The sequence below is a fragment of the Cetorhinus maximus genome, chromosome 30 (genome assembly GCF_964194155.1).
Source record: "Cetorhinus maximus chromosome 30, sCetMax3.hap1.1, whole genome shotgun sequence".
Lineage (NCBI taxonomy): Eukaryota > Metazoa > Chordata > Chondrichthyes > Lamniformes > Cetorhinidae > Cetorhinus > Cetorhinus maximus.
The window spans coordinates 1,597,082-1,617,341 of record NC_135908.1 but is presented as its reverse complement, the minus strand read 5'-3'; positions in this window follow the sequence as shown (position 1 = coordinate 1,617,341).

The window sequence follows — 20,260 nt, the reverse complement described above, 5'->3', positions numbered from 1 at the left end:
AAATAATGATAGACCTTCTGTGGCATTGCCCACAGAAAGCCAGGACAGGTTTAATTCTCTGAGTCGACAGTGATGCTGAGGGTTTAGCTATGGACTTATCAAGCTCCATCTAGTGGGAGAAGTGGGCATCTCCAGGAGCTAGCTGTGTGACAGATGGCCTTGCAATGGGCTAATCTCACCTGTTTGTTCGAACAAATTTTGATGCTCAAATGAGAAGCTTGTGATATGCGCAGCAGATTCAACACATTTGATTTAAATATGTTGCTGTCTGAATCAACAAAGGTTCCATTTCATTTTTAAGCTTCATGATTTCACACAAGAGTAGGGATCTGTATGGAAGCCAGCACCACACTGATAAAGAGGAAGAAAGTAGCAGGAGGGAGGGACAAAAGAGCCTCCATTAGTCTCTGGGGCTGGGAGCTGTTCATTGAATTGTTTCAAGATAGAGAAATAGCACCAAATATATGTTAGAGGAGTTTTGCAGCCATGAGTTCAGCTGTCTAGACTCTTAAGCTCTGGTATTCCCTTTAGAAACATCTCACAGAATCACAGTGCAGAAGAGGCCCTTTGGCCCATCGAGTCTGCACCGACACGTGAGAAACATTTGCCCTACCTACCTAATCCCGTTTACCAGCACTTGGCCCATAGCCTTGAATGTTATGACGTACCAAATGCTCATCCAGGTACTTTTTAAAGGATGTGAGGCAACCCGCCTCCACCACCCTCCTAGGCAGCGCATTCCAGACCGTCACCACCCTCTGGGTAAAAAAGTTTTCCCTCACATCCCCCCCCACAAACCTCCTGCCCCTCACCTTGAACTTATGCCCCCTTGTGACTGACCCTTCAACTAAGGGGAACAGCTGCTCCCTATCCACCCTGTCCATGCCCCTCATAATCTTACACACCTCGATCAGGTCGCCCCTCAGTTTTCTCTGCTCCAACGAAAACAACCCAAGTCTATCCAACCTCTCTTCATAACTTAAATGTTTCATCCCAGGCAACATCCTGGTGAATCTCCTCTGCACCCCCTCCAGTGCAATCACATCCTTCCTATAATGTGGCGACCAGAACTGCACACAGTACTCCAGCTGTGGCCTCGCTAAGGTTCTATACAACTCCAACATAACCTCCCTACTTTTGTAATCTATGCCTCGATTGATAAAGGCAAGTGTCCCATATGCCTTTTTCACCACCCCACTAACATGCCCCTCTGCCTTCAGAGATCCATGGACACACACGCCAAGGTCCCTTTGTTCCTCAGAACTGCCTAGTGTCATGCCGTTCATTGAATACTTCCTTGTCAATTACTCCTTCCAAAGTGTATCACCTCACACTTTTCAGGGTTAAATTCCATCTACCACTTATCTGCCCATTTGACCATCCTGTCTATATCTTCTTGTAGCCCAAGACACTCAACCTCACTGTTAACCACCCGGCCAATCTTTGTGTCATCCGCAAACTTATTAATCCTACCCTTCACATAGTCATCTATGTCGTTTATATAAATGACAAATAATAGGGGACCGAGCACAGATCCCTGTGGTACACCACTGGACACTGACTTCCAGTTACTAAAGCATCCTTCTGTCATCACCCTCTGCCTCCTACAACGAAGCCAATTTTGAATCCACCTTATCAAATCACCTTGTATCCCATGTGCATTTGCCTTCTTTATAAGTCTCCCATGTGGGACCCTGTCAAAGGCTTTGCTGAAATCCATATAAATTACATCAACTGCACTACCCTCATCTACACACCTGGTCACCTCCTCAAAAAATTCAATCAAATTTGTTGGGCATGACCTCCCTCTGACAAAGCCATGCTGACTATCCCTGATCAAATCTTGCCTCTCCAAGTGGAGATAGATTATCTCCTTCAGAATTTTCTCCAAAAGTTTCCCTACCACTGATGTGAGACTCACTGGCCTGTAGTTCCCTTGCTTATCTCTACAATCCTTCTTAAATAGCGGAACCACATTAGCTGTTCTCCAGTCCTCTGGCACCTCCCCCGTGGCCAGAGACGAAATAAAAATTTGGGTCACAGCCCCTGCGATCTCCTCCCTTGCCTCCCTCAGCAGTGTGGGACACAAATCATCTCAGCCTCTCCCTTCTCTTTTAAGACAGTCCTTAAAACGTACCTTTTCCACCAACCTTTTGATCTTTTGTCCTGGTGTCAGCTGTGGAACAGTTAGTAACACTTTTGCCACTGAGTCAGAAGCTTGTTGGTTTAACTCCCACATCAGAAACCTGAGCACAAAGATCCAGGCTGATGCTCCAACGCGGTACTGAGGAAGTGCTGACGAGATGTTAAACCAAGGCTCTTTCAGCCCTCTCAGGTGAACATAAAGGCTCTCTGGCATTCTTGCGAAAAAGAGCAGGGGAGTTTTTCCTGGCCAATGTTTATCCCTCAATCAACATCAGAAAAACAGATCAGCTGGTTATCACATCACTTTGTTGTGCACAAATTGACTGTTGTGTTTCCATCATTACAAGTAACAACACTTAAAAAAAAGGTATGTGATTGGCTCCAAAGTATTTTGGGACATCCTATGGTCTTGAAAGGCACTATATAAATGCACATCTTTTTTGTGTGACTCAGTAAAGGATTAGACAACACTTCTGTGTTAATACTTTAGCAGGCGCTATATAAATGTAAGTTTTTGCTGCTGCATTCTTCATTCCGAAATGTATTATGTTTTGCAATCGTTAACAGACGCTGAATGGGACCTTCAGTTTGCATTCCCCCAGCGCCAACCAAACCCTTCAGCTTTTAATGTGGCCACAAATAACAGCAACTTCCAGTTATACTGAGTCTATACTAAGTATACAGACTCTATACTTAGTCTGTGAAGACTAAGACACTTCACAGGAGCATAACCAGACACAAACTGCCACTGAGCCAAAGCAGGAGATATAAGGACAGGTGGGGTAAAAGTTTGGTGAAGGCGTTAGTTTTTAAGGCACATTTTAAAAGGAGGGGAGCAAGAGAGGTGGCAAGAGAATCCCAAAGCTTAAGTCCAAGTTAAGGCACCAAATGCGGGGAGATGGAAATCTGCACCAAATGTTTGGAAACATTAGTAAAGGTTGACCAGACGAGTGCAAAACGGATTCATTGTGTCGATTGCAAAGGGGAACAGAAGGAAACTAAACAGAGCAAATAAGCCACCTAACAAAAATAAAAGCAAAATGCTGCAGATGCTGGAAATCTGAAATAAAACCAGCAAGTGCTCAGCAGGTCAGGCAGCGTCTGTGGAAGGAGAAACAGGGTCAACATTTCAAGTCGAATTTGACTTTTTCAGACAGCCTGTTCCTAAGAATAATCATGTTCGACCTAAAGCATCCACTCTCTCCCCACCGATGCTACTAGGTCCGCTGAGTGTTTCCAGCACTTTCCGATTTTATTAACCTACCTCACACTGCTCAGCTAATTATTGCTGGGAGGCCCTTTACAGGGTGAGCCATAGAAATGCTGCAATTCCAATCAAGGCTTCCGCTGTAAACAGGGTTTTACTATTTGCACGTAATTATACCTTGTGTTCAGTTCAATAATGATCACAGAATACCTTTCAACTCTATCATTAGGCAGCCATTGGTGACAAATCTGCATTTGTGTAGTGCCTTGAGTGAAGGACATGTCTTGATATTCCCCCCACCCTTGCCTCAAAAGAAGGAGACACAGTGTAGTCTTGCAGAAGTTCACAGAATTGTTACAGTGCAGAAGGAGGCCATTCAGCCCATCATTTCTGCACCAGCTCTCCAATTGAGCAATTCATTCCGCGCCGTAACACTGCGCATTCTCCCTTTTCAGATAATAGTCTGATTCTCTTTTCGATGCTTCAATTGAACCTGTCTCCACCACATTCTCAGGGGCATTCCAGACCCTAACCATTTGCTGTGTGAAACAGTTTCTCCTCATATTGCTCTTGCAGCTTTTGCCAATTACTTTAAATCTGTGCCCCCTGGTTCTCATGAATGGGAACAGTTTCTCCCTATCTCCTCTGTCCAGACCCTTCATGATTTTGAATACCTCTATCAAATCCCCTCTCAACCTTCTCTTCTCCAAGGAAAACAGTCCCAACTTCTCCAATCTATCTTCATAACCAAGGTTCCTCAGCCCTGGAACCATTCTCGTGAATCTTTTCTGCACTCTCTCTGATGCTATCACCTCTTTCCTTGCACCTAGAACTGGATGTGATACTCCAGCTGTGGCTGAACCTGTGACTTACACAAGTTATGAGATATGGAAGGCTATAAGTAGAGCAAAGAATAAGAGAGATTCTTTGAAGTAGGAAGGAAAGAGGCAAGGACCAATTTCTAGAAAGTAGGCTTGAGACAGTTACAGATATTGTCAGAGATGGAGAACAGGAGACCTTTAGTTGGGATTCAAGGCTGGAGGAGGTTGCAGAGATAGCACGAGAAGACTGCATGGATCACCCAAGGGGTGAGGGCAACAAGATCGGGGGGGAGAGAGAGGGATTTTTCCAGATCTTTTCCTTTACTGGCCCTCAATTCCCTCCACTCCCAGGTTTTTTTTTGCATTTCCAAAGAGAATCCAGGGTACCTGGAGTTGGGAGTTGATGCGATGAGACGAGTCTGACAATAACGCTCCAGTCTTGGCCCGGCTTGGTGGGCCAGTTAATTTCATAAAAATTCTTCAAATCAGAGCCGAGATATGCCAAAAAAAAACAGGTTCTGCCACTTTATCTCCACAGATGTTATTGAAAGAGAATTTTGCTTTAAGTTTGAGAAAGCCATGTGAAGGGTCAAAGTGCAGAGTGCCACTCAAGCTGAAAAGAGCTTAAGGCAACATTTTGTGGCTGAGTAAATTGTTTCTAACCTATATCATCCTTACTCATAATCGCGCAGTGAAGTCAGAAAAAATCCATTCCCCAGTACTGACATTCCTTATCTCAAATGCAAATTGACAAAATAAAAACCTCATTGGAAATCGTAGAATCTTACAGTGCAGAAGGAAGTGATTTGGGCCATCCTGACTGTGCTAGCACTTTGAAAGAGCCATCCAATTCGCCCCATTCCCATACCCTTTCCCCCGCAAATATTCCCCCTCAAGCATTGATCCAATTCTGTTGTGAAAGTAATCATTGAATCTGCTTCCATCAGCTATTCAGGAAAATAGACAGGTTACTCGATGGGGGGCATTCTCGGGCCTCACCCACCACCAGGATTGTCCGGTCCTGCCGAAAGCCTTCTGGCTGGGCTGCCAAACATCCCACAGTGGGTCCCACCATGGCGGGGCTGGAAAATCTCGGCCTAAGCTTTGGATGTGGTCATCCTTGTAAAACTCAAACTGTTCAATTCATCCCTTGACCCCCGCGTGTTGTCAGTAACCTGTGAGTAACCTGTCTATTTGCCTGAATGGCTGGTGGAAGCAGATTCAATGATTACTTTCACAACAGAATTGGATCAATGCTTGAGGGGGAGTATTTGCGGGTGAAAGGATATGGGAATGGGGCTAATTGGATGGCTCTTTCAAAGTGCTAGCACAGTCAGGATGGTCCAAATCACTTCCTTCTGCACTGTAAGATTCTACGATTTCCAATGAGGTTTTTATTTTGTCAATTTGCATTTGAGATAAGGAATGTCAGTTATGGGGAATGGATTTTTTCTGACTTTACTGCACGATTATTAGGGTTAGACAAGATGGGGTGGGAGGAGGCTAGTGTGGAGCATAATTGCCGACATGGACCACTTGGGCCAATGGCCTGTTTCTGTGCAGTGGACTCCCTGTAAAATCCCATGTTTTCTCAAAGCGGCTAAAAGGCATTGATATGAAGGAACTCAGCACACATTCATAGGAGAACAGCACTGTCACCACAGTACTTATCACAGACCTTACTTCATTGCATCCCGTTAATCTCCACAAGATTTCTCCCATCTTAGATGCTTCCGACACGAGCTAGATTCACAAGTATATCAAAGACCCCACCTAAATATCTGCAGCTCAGAGTGTCTCTGTAGATTATCTGTGAAATATCATTCCAGTGGGTTATGTAAATACAGAAAGACATCTCGTTAGAATTTTAAATGCAACACAGCCCCAGAGCCAGAAATTCATTAGACTGTCTGTTGACAAAGATGATGTGATTTCTCCAAGTTCCCTTGATAGAATGCAGAAAGTCAGAACCTCAATTCAATGTTCCATTTATAAAATGATAGAGGTGATGAACGATATAGATTTCTCATCTCATCTTTTGAAAGCTAATATGAGGCTCCGCCAGATATACTTTCACCGCATTTTATACCTGTGATTTGAAAAGATTTCTCTTTGCCCACAAAACAACTGTCATTCTACTGATGGCAGAACTCCATGCTACTGAGTTCATTCTGGACTTGGCAATTTTTCTATTGGGATGCACAGACAGAATTTCGGAGAGTATAATATGTCAGATTCAAAATGACGTTTCCTCCATAGACTTGCAGGATGATAGAGATTCTGAGCAAACGACTACCTTAAAAGTTAAGTGGAATGAAGATGCATGGAAAAAAATAACTCTTTCGACTTCTGACAATAAAAGATATGTTGTTTCAGCTTCACGCTCATCTTCTGCTGTGAGCACAATGGGCTGGATTTTTGAGCTAGAAGTTACAATGAGGCTAACTGAAAAATGGATCCCAAGACAGACGGAGAAGTATGAATGTAGACACAAATTCTTTTCTTGAGCGTAGGTTTAGTCACAGGATGCAGCATTACAAAGTTCTGCCTCCTACCTACCAACCCACCCAACATTCCAGCAGTCCCTTCTTATATTCTTTTGAGTACCAAATAACCCAAATAAACTCATTAACAAGTAAAATTAACAGCCCCTTAAAGGGGCACTGGGACAAAAAGCCAAAACTTCAAAGAAAACTTATCAAATTAAATTAAAGGCAATTTATCAAAGTAAAGTCAAATAATGTTCCTGTGGCTGATGATGCGCTCCAGCCCCTGCTGGATGCCCATCGGTCGTGGGAGGCAATCCCTTTTTATAGACTTTTGAGAAAACAAAAATTGAATAAATTAAACAAAAGATCAATGAATCAGAGGGTCTGACAGCCCCTGGTGGGACATTGTAACCATAACAAAACATCAAAGGAAACTTAAAAATTCAAATCTAGATACCATTTCCAGGGTTGATGCTCAAGATACTTAATCTTTCAATACCCTCCACCTGTTTCTCCTTAACAAGGTTAACATAATATTAACATTATTGAAGTGGAAATCTGACAGCGACTTCCGGTGACTCCGGCAAGCAGTCAGGAAGTTGCTGTCCGAGATGCCCTGCTCCTCAAATATTGACGCCATCATTCGACTTACCATTCAAATACATTGAATGGTTCAAGGTTGCTGTACATTGGCTCACTGTTTTTCCCAGTTCATCAGTTTGCATCAAACTTATTTCAGCTTATGCAAGAGTTTGCCACGAATGCATGAACCTATGCATTATACTTTGTGATCAGAGGACTATCTCTATAACTCACATGTATTAAAGCACTTCATCTACTTTCGCCTACCAGGTAATCCCTGATGTTGCACCAAGTCAGAATGAAGTTCTCGAGTTTGATCCTCGGTTTGTGCTGTTAGCTGTCCGTAACCTTGCATGGGAAGGCTTGCATTTCTATAGCGCCTTTCATGGCCTCTGGATGTCCCAAAGTTTGTTACAGCTGAAGTGCCTTTTGAAGTATAGTCACTGTTGTAATGTGCGAAGCACAACAATCCACTTCTGCACAGCAAGTTCCCGTAAATAACAATGGGTTACTGACCACATCATCGGTTTTAGTGATGTTAGTTTATGGATATATGTTGGCCAGCAGGTCAAGGAGAACTCTCCTGCTCTTCTTTGATATAACAACACAGGAACTTTTACGTTGACTTGAGGGTACAGCCAGGGACTCTGTTTACCATTCCTTTGAAGCGATGTCATTCCTGGCAGTGCGAGACTCCCCGCACAGTACTACACTGAAGTAGCAGCCCAAATTATGCACTCAAACCTCTAGAGTGGGACTTGAACCTGCCGCCTTTTGATTTGATTCTATCCACAGAACCAGGCTGACACCAAACTGTAAAATGCCTGACTGTCTGGTTGACGCATGCAGAATGGTTACTTTGGATGGTTAGCAAAGAACTGCTGGCGCCATGAAACTCGACCCCCACCCCCCGCCCCACCAAACAAGAAAACAGTCCCTTCAGGAGAGGAGGGGGAAATAGAGATATGGTGCTCAGCACTGCTTAACGAAAAAAAAGCAAATCTTATTACCACTATCACTGTCAGAAGTTTGACAGTTTAAAAGCTTTCTTTTTCTTTTAGTTGCCTGACCCCAGCTGTTTTCGAAATGCTCACTTAAAGTACTGTTGATTAGATACTGAGTAAAGTGACAAAGAGGGGTTATTGAACTCAGTGGCAGAAAGGGACTAAATGAAGATTAGTGGATGAAATCTCTCAATAACAGCGCTCCAGTGATTTAAGAGGGAAGATTTCTCTTGTTTTGCTATTTGTCGCAAAGATCAGATGTGTTTATACAGAACGGGTTGATGATTTTACTACAAATAACAAACCAAGCGATATCCCTCCCCTCCAGTCAGTTTAACTATATGTGTTAATTCATCTCAGTCAGGCAGACTCCCTGAGCTCCACTCTGTGTGCTGAATTCTGTAATATATGCAAGTAAACTAGTAGCTTTCCCACTACTGATTAATTTGCACTAAAACTTTGCATAGCAAGGAAAGTTAGTTATTAATAGTATTATTGTTGGAGAAAATGAAATGCATTGATTATGATAATCAGAACGGCCCTGTTTTAAAAATCATCTGTTGTTTTGAAGTGCTGGAAATGCATCAGGAATAGTTTCACACAGAAAGATAATGAGGGCCCATGGATCTAGCGCACAGCAGAATTATATTTGAGATAATTGGAGGTAACCGTGAATAAATGCACAGTCAAAATGAATCCTATTTCAAGTTTGATTTGGCTTTTAATGTCTCCTCCTGCAAGAAAATGAAACACTTGCACAGCCCCTTACTGTGTGTAAAATAATAGACACAGGTACACAGACGGAACTTAAGATTGGATTATGAGTAGGAGAAAAGGAGAAACGGAAAGGGAAAGTAAAAAAAAAAATTACTTGAAAAAATCTAAGAACAATTTACTGCCCATAGGAATGAGACTCCATAGTTTCTATTGTTCTATTTTTTGAGGCCAGAGAGGTTGAATGCAATGCAGGGACTGAGTCATTAAGCAGGGTCCTTATGCTGTTAAGGTACAGATCTACCTTTCCATGGCAAGTTTAGTTCATATTTCTGGCCCAAATGCAGTGGATTCTTGAAACTCACAGGGAGGTTGAGGGCGAGTGGCTGTTTTAGTAGCTATGTGAATAATCCAACATTTCTTTTTAATTATCGTTGAATCAAAATCCTGGAACCACCCCCCCCTAACAGCACAGCTAGCAGTTGTTTTCCATCCCTAGTTGCCTTTGAGAAGGTAGGGCTGAGCTGCCTTCTTGAACCGCTGCAGTCCGTGAGGTGTAGGTACACCCACGGTGCTGTTAGGGAGGAGTTTCCATGGGGAGAATATTCTCCATGGCGGGCAGGCTTGGGTGGGACCGGGCACAGGCGGGCGTGCAACCGATCACCAGCCATAATCAGCTGCGTGCTGCCATTTTATGTGGGCGGGCCAATTAAGGCCCGCCCAGCGTGACAGGTACCCGGAAGCGCTCAGTGCTACCTGTGCGGGCGGGTGGGAGGAGGGAAAGTCATGTGTGCAAAAGAGCACAGAAATCTCCCTGAGGCACGGAGCTGCCTCAGGGAAATTAATTTCATCATGAAAAATGGAATAAAAGAATAAAAAAAATATTTCAGACATGTCCCCTCATGTGACAGTGTCACATGAGCTGGGGCATGTTTATGAATTTCAATAAAAAATTTTATTTAAGTTACAAACCCTTCATGAAACCTCATCCCGCCCGTGGATGAGATTCCATGAGAAATGCGAAGGCCGCCTGGGCTCTTCGCCTGCCCGACAACCTGAAGGTTGGTTGGGCAGCCTTGAAAACTACGTTAATTGGGTGATTAACAGTCTTTACAGGCCTTTGACAGTTCGGCGGGTGCACAGCCGACTCCGGTGTGTGCCAATGAACGGAAGATCAGAATGACAGGCGGTGATATCAGGATGCGCACCCCCGCACACCAAGCAGAAGCTTCTGGCCCATGATTTTGATCCAGGAATGTTGATAAAGTTCCAAGTCAGGATATTGATTGTGGCTTGGAGGAATTCTTGAAGATGTTGGTGTTCCCATGCATCTGCTGCCCTTGCCCTTCTGTGTGGTAAAGGTCAGGGGTTTGGAAAGTGCTGTTGAAACAGCTGTGGGTGAGTTGCTTCAGTGCACCCTGTATATAACACACACTGCAGCCACTGTGTCTTGGTAGTGGGGGGACTAAATGCGTATGGGGTGGATGGGATGCCAATCAAGCAGGGTGCTTTGGTGTTGAGCTTTTTGAAGCGATTCACAACTCATGCCATATCCCTTCCCCGCCACAAACTGCAGGATGATATGCATAATAATAAATGTGCAATACCCAACTCGATATTTTGTTAGCAAACTCTGGCCCACTATTTCCTTGCAATGTACACACGTTCATGATGTTTGTTCATCACTTGTTTCAAACTTGCTTTAGAAAGTTTATAAAATCAAAATTTAAAGCCCTTAATTCATGCTTTGTACAAAAAAAACTTGTTTAATTCACTTTAAGACACACATAGGGCAGGATTTTTAGGTTAGCGGGGCAGGCGTGGTCAGTGGGCAGGCGTGGTCGGCGGGCAGGCGTGGTCAGCGGGCAGGCGTGGTCGGCGGGCAGGCGTGGTCAGCGGGCAGGCGTGGTCGGCGGGCGCCGGGAGCAGCCGGGGACCGGACCGCCAACCATGATTGGCCCCCGACCGCGATTTCATGCTGGCCGGCCAATTAACAGCCAGCCAGCGTGAAGCACGCGCTGAAATGCCCAGTGCTGCCAGGGTGTGGTTGGGAGGAGGGCGGGGGCTGACCTAAGCACGGGCACGGGGGAGCGCTGAATGATAGCTCCCCGAAGGCTGGGAGCTGAAGACTTTAAAACCAATAAATAAAGATTTTAAAATCCGGGAAAAAATGTCCATGCGTCACAATTGGTCGCCTGAACATATACACGATAAAAATGCTGAACGTTGATTTTTTAAAATTTAATAACAGAAACCTCATCCCGCCCTTGGATGAGGTTTCATCAAAAAATGCAAAGTCTGCCTGGCAGATTCGCCTGTCCACCGAATGTAAAGTTGGGCGGACCACGAAAAATTGGGGACGATTGGAACTTTATTAACTTTAATTGTCTTCTTAACTGTCTGCGGGCGCGCTCCCAACACTCGCACTTGCCCGTCAACCGAAATATCGTGCGAGGGCGGGATGACATCGGGGCGCTCACCCAACACCATCTCGCGCAATTTCACGTCCAATTGGGTTGGGCGCGTGCCCGCACTCTGAGCTAAAATATCCTGCCCGTAATATACTGTAACAATATTGAAATTAGAGAGACACAGGGCTGTTGTAATGGCGACTTTACTATTTAACTATTTGGACCACTCAGGATCACAGTGATTTCAACGAGAAGATCACCAGCAACTTTGATTACTTCTTGACCAACTTCCTCCCATGTTTCTCTACATTAGGCCTTATATAACCTTAGGTAGGAACTTTCTATTACTTAGTCATATATACAATTACAAGTATCACATGAATATATTCAGCTCCTCAAAACCAATCACTATAATTACCCGTGGCATCATGTAACTAGAGTCGGTGACAAATTGTAATGTGAACAGTTATTAAAAGGCTTACTTTAAGTTGCCAGTTTGTCAAACTGAAATGAATCTGACAACCTTATTGCCATTTAACTTTGCTTTTTTTTAATATATTCAGTTACAGGAGGTGGACATCACTGGCTACACCAGCATCTATTGCCCAAAACTTATTATCCTTGAGAAGGTGGTGGTGAGCTGCCTTCTTGAATCACTGCAGTCCATCTGGTGTAGGTACACCCACAGTGCTGTTAGGGAGGGTGTTCCAAGACTTTGACCCAGCGACAGTGAAGGAACAACCAACATAATTCCAAGTCAGGATGGTGTGTGGCTTGCAGGGGTCCCTTGGAGGCGGTGGTGTTCCCATGCGCCTGCTGCCCTCACCCTTCTAGGTGGTAGTGGCCATGGCTTTAGAAGGTGCTATCAATGGAGCCTTGGTAAGTTGCTGTATTGGCTGCCTCTGTGCATGACTCTTGAACAGATTGAACATTTAAAGAGGTGGATGGGGTGCTGATCAAGTGAGCTGCTTCGTCCTGGATGGTATTGAGTTTCTAGGGTGTTGTTGGATTCGGGCAAGTGTAGCATATTCCATCACACTCTTGATTTTGTTACCTTAAGTTTTTTTTTTACAGTGCCCAACAGACAGTTAGCACCATTGTGTCTAGTTTACATGTCCATATTGCCATTGGCTAACTAATGGGGTGTCTGCCATACTCTCTCAATGACTAGATGGACACACAAGACAGAACCATCATCCTGAACAAACTGATTCCTACAGTTGTTGTTAACTCCTATGATGATGAAAAGGAGGCATATTTGTCTGTAGCTGTCACTTTAAATCTAACTTCATGTACAGAAAGTTCTAAGCTGCCAGAAAACTCAGTCTTTTGATAGGATTGTGATATGGGCCTGCCCCTGTCAACGCGTTTGGGAGTGAATCATAGATTCGCTGTTTTTAAAATAGAGGCAGACTCTTGTTTGGTCCAGTTTTTATTTTAGATCACAGGAAGTCTCCTGCATGCTGACTTCCTAATGTTAAAAAAAAAGGCAAGAAGGCAGCTCAAGAGGGGGGCAGACGGTGGCTGGAGGTTCCGCCAGGGAAGGAGAGATTGCAATGAACTGACAGCCTGAAATGTACAGCGGAAGACAAATAAGCTGCAGCAGCAATTGAGCAATTCTTTCAGGTTTTCCGCTACCTTAATATATTACAAGAGGAGGATTTTAGGACGGTTTTGAATAACAGGTAGACTGACAAAGCCCTGTGTGGATGTATAGTCAAATCCAAGTGGTCAAACAACCAACTGTATATTTTATCTTTATGCAAATTTTCAGGGATATGGGGAAAGAGCAGGGGAGTGAGCCCAATTGGATAGTTCTTTCAAAGAGCCAGCAGAGGAATTATGGGCTGAATGGCCTCCCTCGGTGCTGTACCATTTTGGGATTGTGTGTCTAGTGCCAACCATGGGATCAGAATGTCAGAAAACGTTCCATTGCAAAGAACCAAAGTCCTCCACAAACAAAGCAGGAGATGGCAATCATTTTTGGTCCAAACAAACCGGGTTATTGTGGATCAGTTACCCTAACAAGGGAAAAGTCAGCTATAGTTTAGGAGGGCACTGTCAAAGTTCACATAGGGAGCAGTGGAGTCTCCAGGGTCAGTTCGCAAGGCTCTTCAGGCAATACCCCCAGAAGGTCTTTGGGAAAATGATTAGTGAAAGATGGGCAAATAAAATAGAATTAGATTTTCAGATGGTGCCTGATAAACTTCTACATCCATAGCTGGGGAAGATCATTGGACAGATGTCTTTTAGTGAGCCAGGCTGGGAATTGGCCTAACAATTGGAGGCAAAGGAATGATGAAAAATAGGCTGCATCTGAGTATCAGTTAAGCGAAGGCTTGAATGGGTCTGTCTCAAGGGCCTCTATATTTACACTATTTGTAAATGACATGGAGGCGGACATTTGAGATATAATTATCTGCCCAGCAGACAAGGAGAGAAGAGAGTGATACATTGAAAAGGATCTGGACAATTTAAGTTAATAGCTAAATAATGGCAGATAGCATTTAATGCAACACAGCCACATGCGATACAAGAAACATACCATGTGCCCACCATAAATAACATGACAATTCCACTATGTTTCAGCCGTTTCTCAATCTCACTCAGCACCATTTCCTTTCACGTTACAACTTTGCATTTTCTATAGTGTCCTTTTAACCCTTAGCACAGCACAGCCATGTCAATCATCGCTGAATGCTTCTCACATAAGTGCACAAGGTAAATTGATTCGCAGTGGATCTCTGTTTCACCGTTTAAAATGCAACCTGGGTTGAACTCCTTCAGCTACTGTGAGCTTTAGTGGGTTTGGCACTTGACGGGTTTAATACAAAAACGCAAGCATTTTCCAACAAATTAGAGGCCATTTTGTTTGGCAATAATCGCTCCGTCTCCCAAATGGATGGTTGCGAGACCAATCAGCTCAGAAATCAAAGGCAAATGTGGACTCAGGGGAAAAATGAGGAAGAGAAAAGGGAGAGAGGGCTGAATGGGAGGACAGGGTGAGCTGAAGAACTGCGATGTGTTTGGTTTTACGTAAAGTCATATTCTAAATGTTTGAGGAAGTTGCATGGGGTTAATATTGCATTAATAAAACCGCTAACCATAATTATTGCTGGAATGCAATAAGACTTGGTTCAGTGGAAGGATGTGCTGATAGGGTTAAATAAAGAAGAGCAGGAGGAGGTCCATGTGGAACATTAACACTGGCATAGACCAGTTGGGCCAAATGGTCTGTCTGCACCCTATAGATGACATGTGATTCTCTCAGCTTAGGTCAACTGGACCAGCAGATACTCATACCTGAGGCAATTTGGAAACAAAGTTACCTTAAGGCCAGAAAAAGATGTATTAATAGAAGTTCCAAAAATATGTTAAAAATGCAGAATAAATTACTAGCACCAAAAAAGTCAGCATAAATATTGGTTAAAAAAATACCATGCACAGTTTCTCTGCCCCAATTCTGAACAAGTGCATGAGGAAAAGTTCAAACATAGGCCAAGTCCCATGGAATTGTGCATTTACATAATTTTGCATCAAATCTTAATGAGGCCAAGGCGTAAAATGGGCCTAAGCACAGAGCTGGCTGATAAGCAGAATTACAGCCTGGTAGGGGATGGATACTCCTCATCAATACTGCTGTAGTAACTGAAGGTATAGCCTCTCCTGCTGTCTATCAGGGGTCACGTGACATTCTTGGAGGCTCCAACCAATGAGCCCGTTGCATGGGGTTGGGGTTCCTTGACGAGAGTCCTGATCGAGCATGTAGCATCTGAAAAGCTCTCTGCAACAAAGTTTCTCGTTGAAACCTGTCTGCTCCGTTAAGTCATTACAACTGCCCTCATGGTTTCCCTCTCCCCTCTCACATACAGTGAGGAAAGTCAAAGAAGGCACAAATTTGGTAGATAGGAAAAGGCAAGGTGCCTGCCTCAAGCACCATGATGGCTGAAGGATCGTGACTAGACAATCCCTCACCATCCCCCACTCGCTAACCACTCCCTCACCCTTAGCCATGTCATCTCTTGACAGGGGCAACAAACCAGGGAAAAAAATATCCAGAGCTAATAAGGGAAAAGGTACTCTGGAAAATTCCTCTTGGACAGCCCCCAATCAAGAGGATCACAGCCAGTCAGGATGAAAGTAAGGGCTGAATCTTCCGTTTTGGCATGTGTGGGTGGGCCCCGCACACCGACGCGTAAGATGATCTGCGTGTGTCCCAACGTCACCATGCATCATTCCGATCTTCAGTTCGGCAGGCGCGCACTGGAGTGGGCTGTGCACCCATCGAACTGTCAAAGGCCTATTAAGGCCATTAATCACCCCATTAAAGCCATTGTCAGGCCTGCCCGTCCAACCTTAAGGTTGTCGGGCAGGTGAAGAGCCCAGGCGGCCTTTGCATTTTTCATGGAACTTCATCCACGGGCGGGATGAGGTTTCACGAAGGGCTAATAAGTTTAATTAAAATTTCTATTGAAATTCATTGACATGTCCCAGCTCACGTGACACTGTAATTTTTAAAATTCTTTCTTTCAAGTTTTCATAATCAAAGTAATCTCCCTGAGGATTTCTGTGCTCTTTCACACGCATAAGAGAGCAGGCCCCGACTCTCCTCCTTTGCACCCCTTCCCCCCCCCGCCCGCATAAGTAGCGCTAAGCGCTTCCGGGTGTGCGTCACATTGGGCGGGCCTTAATTAGCCCGCCCACATAAAATGGCGGCGCGCAGCCAATCATGGGAGGCGATCGGCTGTGTGCCCGCCCTTGCCCAGCCCACCCGACAGGGGTGGGGGGAGAAAATTCTCCCCTAAGTCTCACATTTAGGTCACACCTTTGATGTCCACGAGACTTCCCAAAGTGCTTTACGACCAATGAAGTCCTTTGTAGTGCAGTCACTGTTGTAACGTGGGAAACACGGCAGGCAATTTGTGCACAGCAAGATCCCACAACGTAGTCCTGAATTAATGACTAGCTTTGTGATGTTGATTGAGGCATAAACAATGGCCAGAACCCTGGGGATAACGCCCCTGATCTTCCTCAAAATAGTGCCGAGTTTTTTTTTTACATCCACCTCAAAGGACAGATGGGGGCCTTGGTTTAATGTCTTATTCAAAAGATGGCACCTCTAACAGTGCAGCATCCCCTGTGTACTGCAATGGAGTGTCAGCATAAATTTTTGTCCCCAAGTCCTGGTGTGGGGCTTGACCCACAACCCTCTAACTCAGAGGCAAAAGTGTGACCTACTGAGCTCCAGCTGACACAGGGATCAAGTGCTGTCTATAAAGAAACATTTTCTTTCTCTCCCCTCGCCCTCTCTTTATTCCTATTTCTCTCAGTACCTTTCAGCTTTCTGCTTGACTTTCATTCAGTCACTCCAAAAGCGAATTGAAAATGTGCATTCTGAATCCACTTTCATATAAAGAAGATGTCAAAGACAGTCTCAAGTGCCTAAGAGAACAATGTCATCAGCCGTCAGACGTGTCGGCCAGATGGCATTCTGTCATTCAAATCAAAGTCATTTCTATCTGAAAATATACTTATTGCATTTATGACATATATGAATATGTTGCTGTTTTGTTATTTTGTATTTATGTAGAGAAACAATATTCCTATGAGTTTCAAACCCTGTTGTCTTCTGCACTATTGTTCTCCTTTACGTTTCATCGCGCTGTCATAAAATTCAAAGTATTTGAAATAAATTTTGTCAAATAAAATGACTGTCATCACAAAGGAGGCAGCTACTATCTTTAAATTATCTTACGAAATAAAAGGACTTTGTGGCATTCGGATTGAGACTATTAAGAGCAGGTAGTGGCTTTAGTGCGAATCGAGATGAGATGTGCAGGCAGACTGATTAAAATTAACAAGCCCGCCTGCTTGGATGAGGGGGTTTGAATGAACTGATTGTTTTTGTGCTGCTGCATTGGCCAGATTTCATAGTGCAGCACAGAATTTGCCAGGACTGAAGTGAAGTCATTTGTGGGGGTTGGGGGGGGTGGTGGGGGCTTGGTTTGGTGGGGAGGCGGGGTGGTGGGTGGCAGGTGAGAAGGATAATGCAGTGATGATGAATCCAGGCACGACCAGACAATACTGACTTTTCTTATTCTTTCATGAGATGTGGGCACCGCTGGCAAAGGCCAGCCTGTGTTGCAGGCTGCACAAACTGAGTAGCTCGCTAGACCACTTCAGTGAGGCCGTTAAGAGTCAAACCACATTGCTGTGGAATCTGGAGTCACATAAGCCAGACCAGATCCCCTCCCCGCTCTGAATGACATTAGTGAACCAGATGGGTTTTTTTAACAATAATCATTGATAGTTGTCATGGCCACCATTACTGAGAATAGCTTTTTATATTCCAGGTTTATTAATTGAATTTAAATCAATGAATTAGAATCAGGCCCTTCTCGCCTGTTTTTTTGGTGAGTCTGGGCATGCGTTGAAAATCATATGATTCTCCTGGTTAAGGTCGTGGTGGTGGGGAATGGAGCAAGAAAGAGGCGACGAGACTCTGCGCAGGTACTTTAACCGTGCAGCAGCCCCAAGGGATGGGCTAAACTGTCCATCTTGTCTCGACAACTGATTTGAACTGTCTACTTCAATGACCCCCTCCCTCTGGTAACAAACTCTAAGTTCCCCATCTGACCTTCCTTCTTAGTTCTAACTCCCCAACAGTAATGTGCTCTCCGTATATATCTAAAAACTCGTACGAATGAATCTGTGATTAGTACCTTTCATAATTCGGAAAGTTTCATTTGGGTCAGCCTGAGCCCTTCGCCGTTGAAATGACCTTAAAGCTTCGTAATGTCTAAAGAAATGCGAATAGAATACACCCTTTCTCATTTTCATTCCTCAAATCAAATCTTTGGGGGAGACGGTGGTAAAAGGTTTCCATGGCTGGGAGGTTCTGAATCGTCTGCCACACTGTCACCTCGTCGCTTCATCATGCCAGGCACCACAAAAGTACAGCCACGCTCAGTGCTTCCAGCCCAGGGCTGCAGCAAACAAGACATGGCCCCGAAAGGCAAGAAGACTGCAGCCCTTGAGCACCTTTTGGATGCCTGGCGGAGTCCCGCTGTGATGTCCTCTGCCCCTGCTCTAGCCGCAGGAGGGGCAGCAACATTACCACTCTGGCTTGGTAGGCGATGGCAGTGGTGATCAGTGCCAATGATGCATAGAAGAGGTTGGCCACCCAGTGCAGATAGAGAATGAATGATCTCATCTGTGCTGCCAGGATAAGGCAACCATCTTACCACTCTAAACTCACACACTCAAGCCCATCACACACTCATTGCCATCTCACTCACTGCCAGCTCAAGGGACATCACCACCCAGTCTCACACACACACCCTCACATCTCCATCTGGCCTCATCTCCTCTGGAGACTGCCTCCTCAGCCCTCTCCATCTTGAGGCCACTTGCTCAAAATCAACATGTGCCCCCCCACCCCCCCCAGACACACCCTGGGATACCCTCCTTCCCCAGTACAGCCCTCGCCCGGCAGCCTCTTCCCTTGCCTGAGGCCACTTCTCCCACTTCCCCAAGCAAGCCCTAGCCCTGCAGCCATTGGAAACCCACCCACATATGTCTGATCTGGTCGGTAGAGTCCTGCCCATGAGCCCCCCTAAAAGCGATGTGGTGCTGTCTGGTGCTGATGGCTGCGAGTGCTGCCTGAAGCAAGGTAGGCAGACAAACCTTGAAGTCCTGAGTGAAGTGCAGCCCACCAAGTGCACGCCTTACACATGCTGTTGTGAAACACGTCGGCGTGTTTTCCCGCCAACATGGGCAGACGATCAAGTGGGGTTGGGGGGGGAATGAGTCCAGCAGGGTGGCCTTATAATGATATATGCAGATGTATTACAATGAGGTTCCTGATATCCAATGGTGGGGAATGCGGCCCGCCATCGATGGGCTGAGCAGACAATCGTAAACTGGTTTCATGATGCCTTGTAACCAAATTTTGGCCTTCACGCCATATTGTCCGCCCATGGCACCGAATACACCCGACGCCAGCGGGCACGGAAAATCCCTGCCCACATTTTTTTTTCCTCTGAAATACTTTTAAATTCACATTGACAGCTGTAACTGTTGTGCTCCAGAGCAGCATTGCATGAGCCTCTTATTTGTTTTCAGAAAGGTGTGAACATCCTCTGATCTCCCTATTGCGCTGACTGTAAAATACATGCTGGATGTGCAGGCAGTCTGCTTATCCACTTGGCCGTCATCAGTGGTCATCTTTATTCATCTGCCAGAAAATGCCTCTAGGCATCTCCCCAAAACAGGGTAATTGAGATTGTGAGCTGGCACAGAGTCAAATCACCATCCTTCCCCTCCATGGCACCCACAAGGCATCATAGCCTCTCTGCCACTTTGCACTCCAGAAAAATACATTTGGAATTCAGGCAATGCATCCTACTTGTAATCCCACAATTTTTCCATTCTGTACTTTGTGCAGGTGTCGATTTATTCCCACATGTTGCTACCACACCATATTTCTTGGATATACTGTAACAGCAGCAGAATTGATGACTTGCATGTAAACGTCTTTCAAGGACAGAATTTCAAACACTCCCCTCTAAAGGTGAAGCCATTGAACATTTTGACTTTCGGAGTACTTCAGCTCTCTTGATTTTCTGCTAAACGGGCTTCCATCTGGAGTACCACCAACATTAGAGTGGCTGGAGGTGAGCGAGATTGAGGTTTTTGTGACATAAGTTTTTTTTTTAAACCTTAAATTGACACACTCAAAGGCATTATATTTGTGCTCAATGGTCAATCTCCACTCAGTGAACTGTACCCTGGTGTCACTGAAGTGAAAGTTAGATGTTGTGACTGGGGCTGGTGGTGACAGGGAAAAACCTGCAGGGTTTAATGGAAGAAGGAACAAGAAAATTTG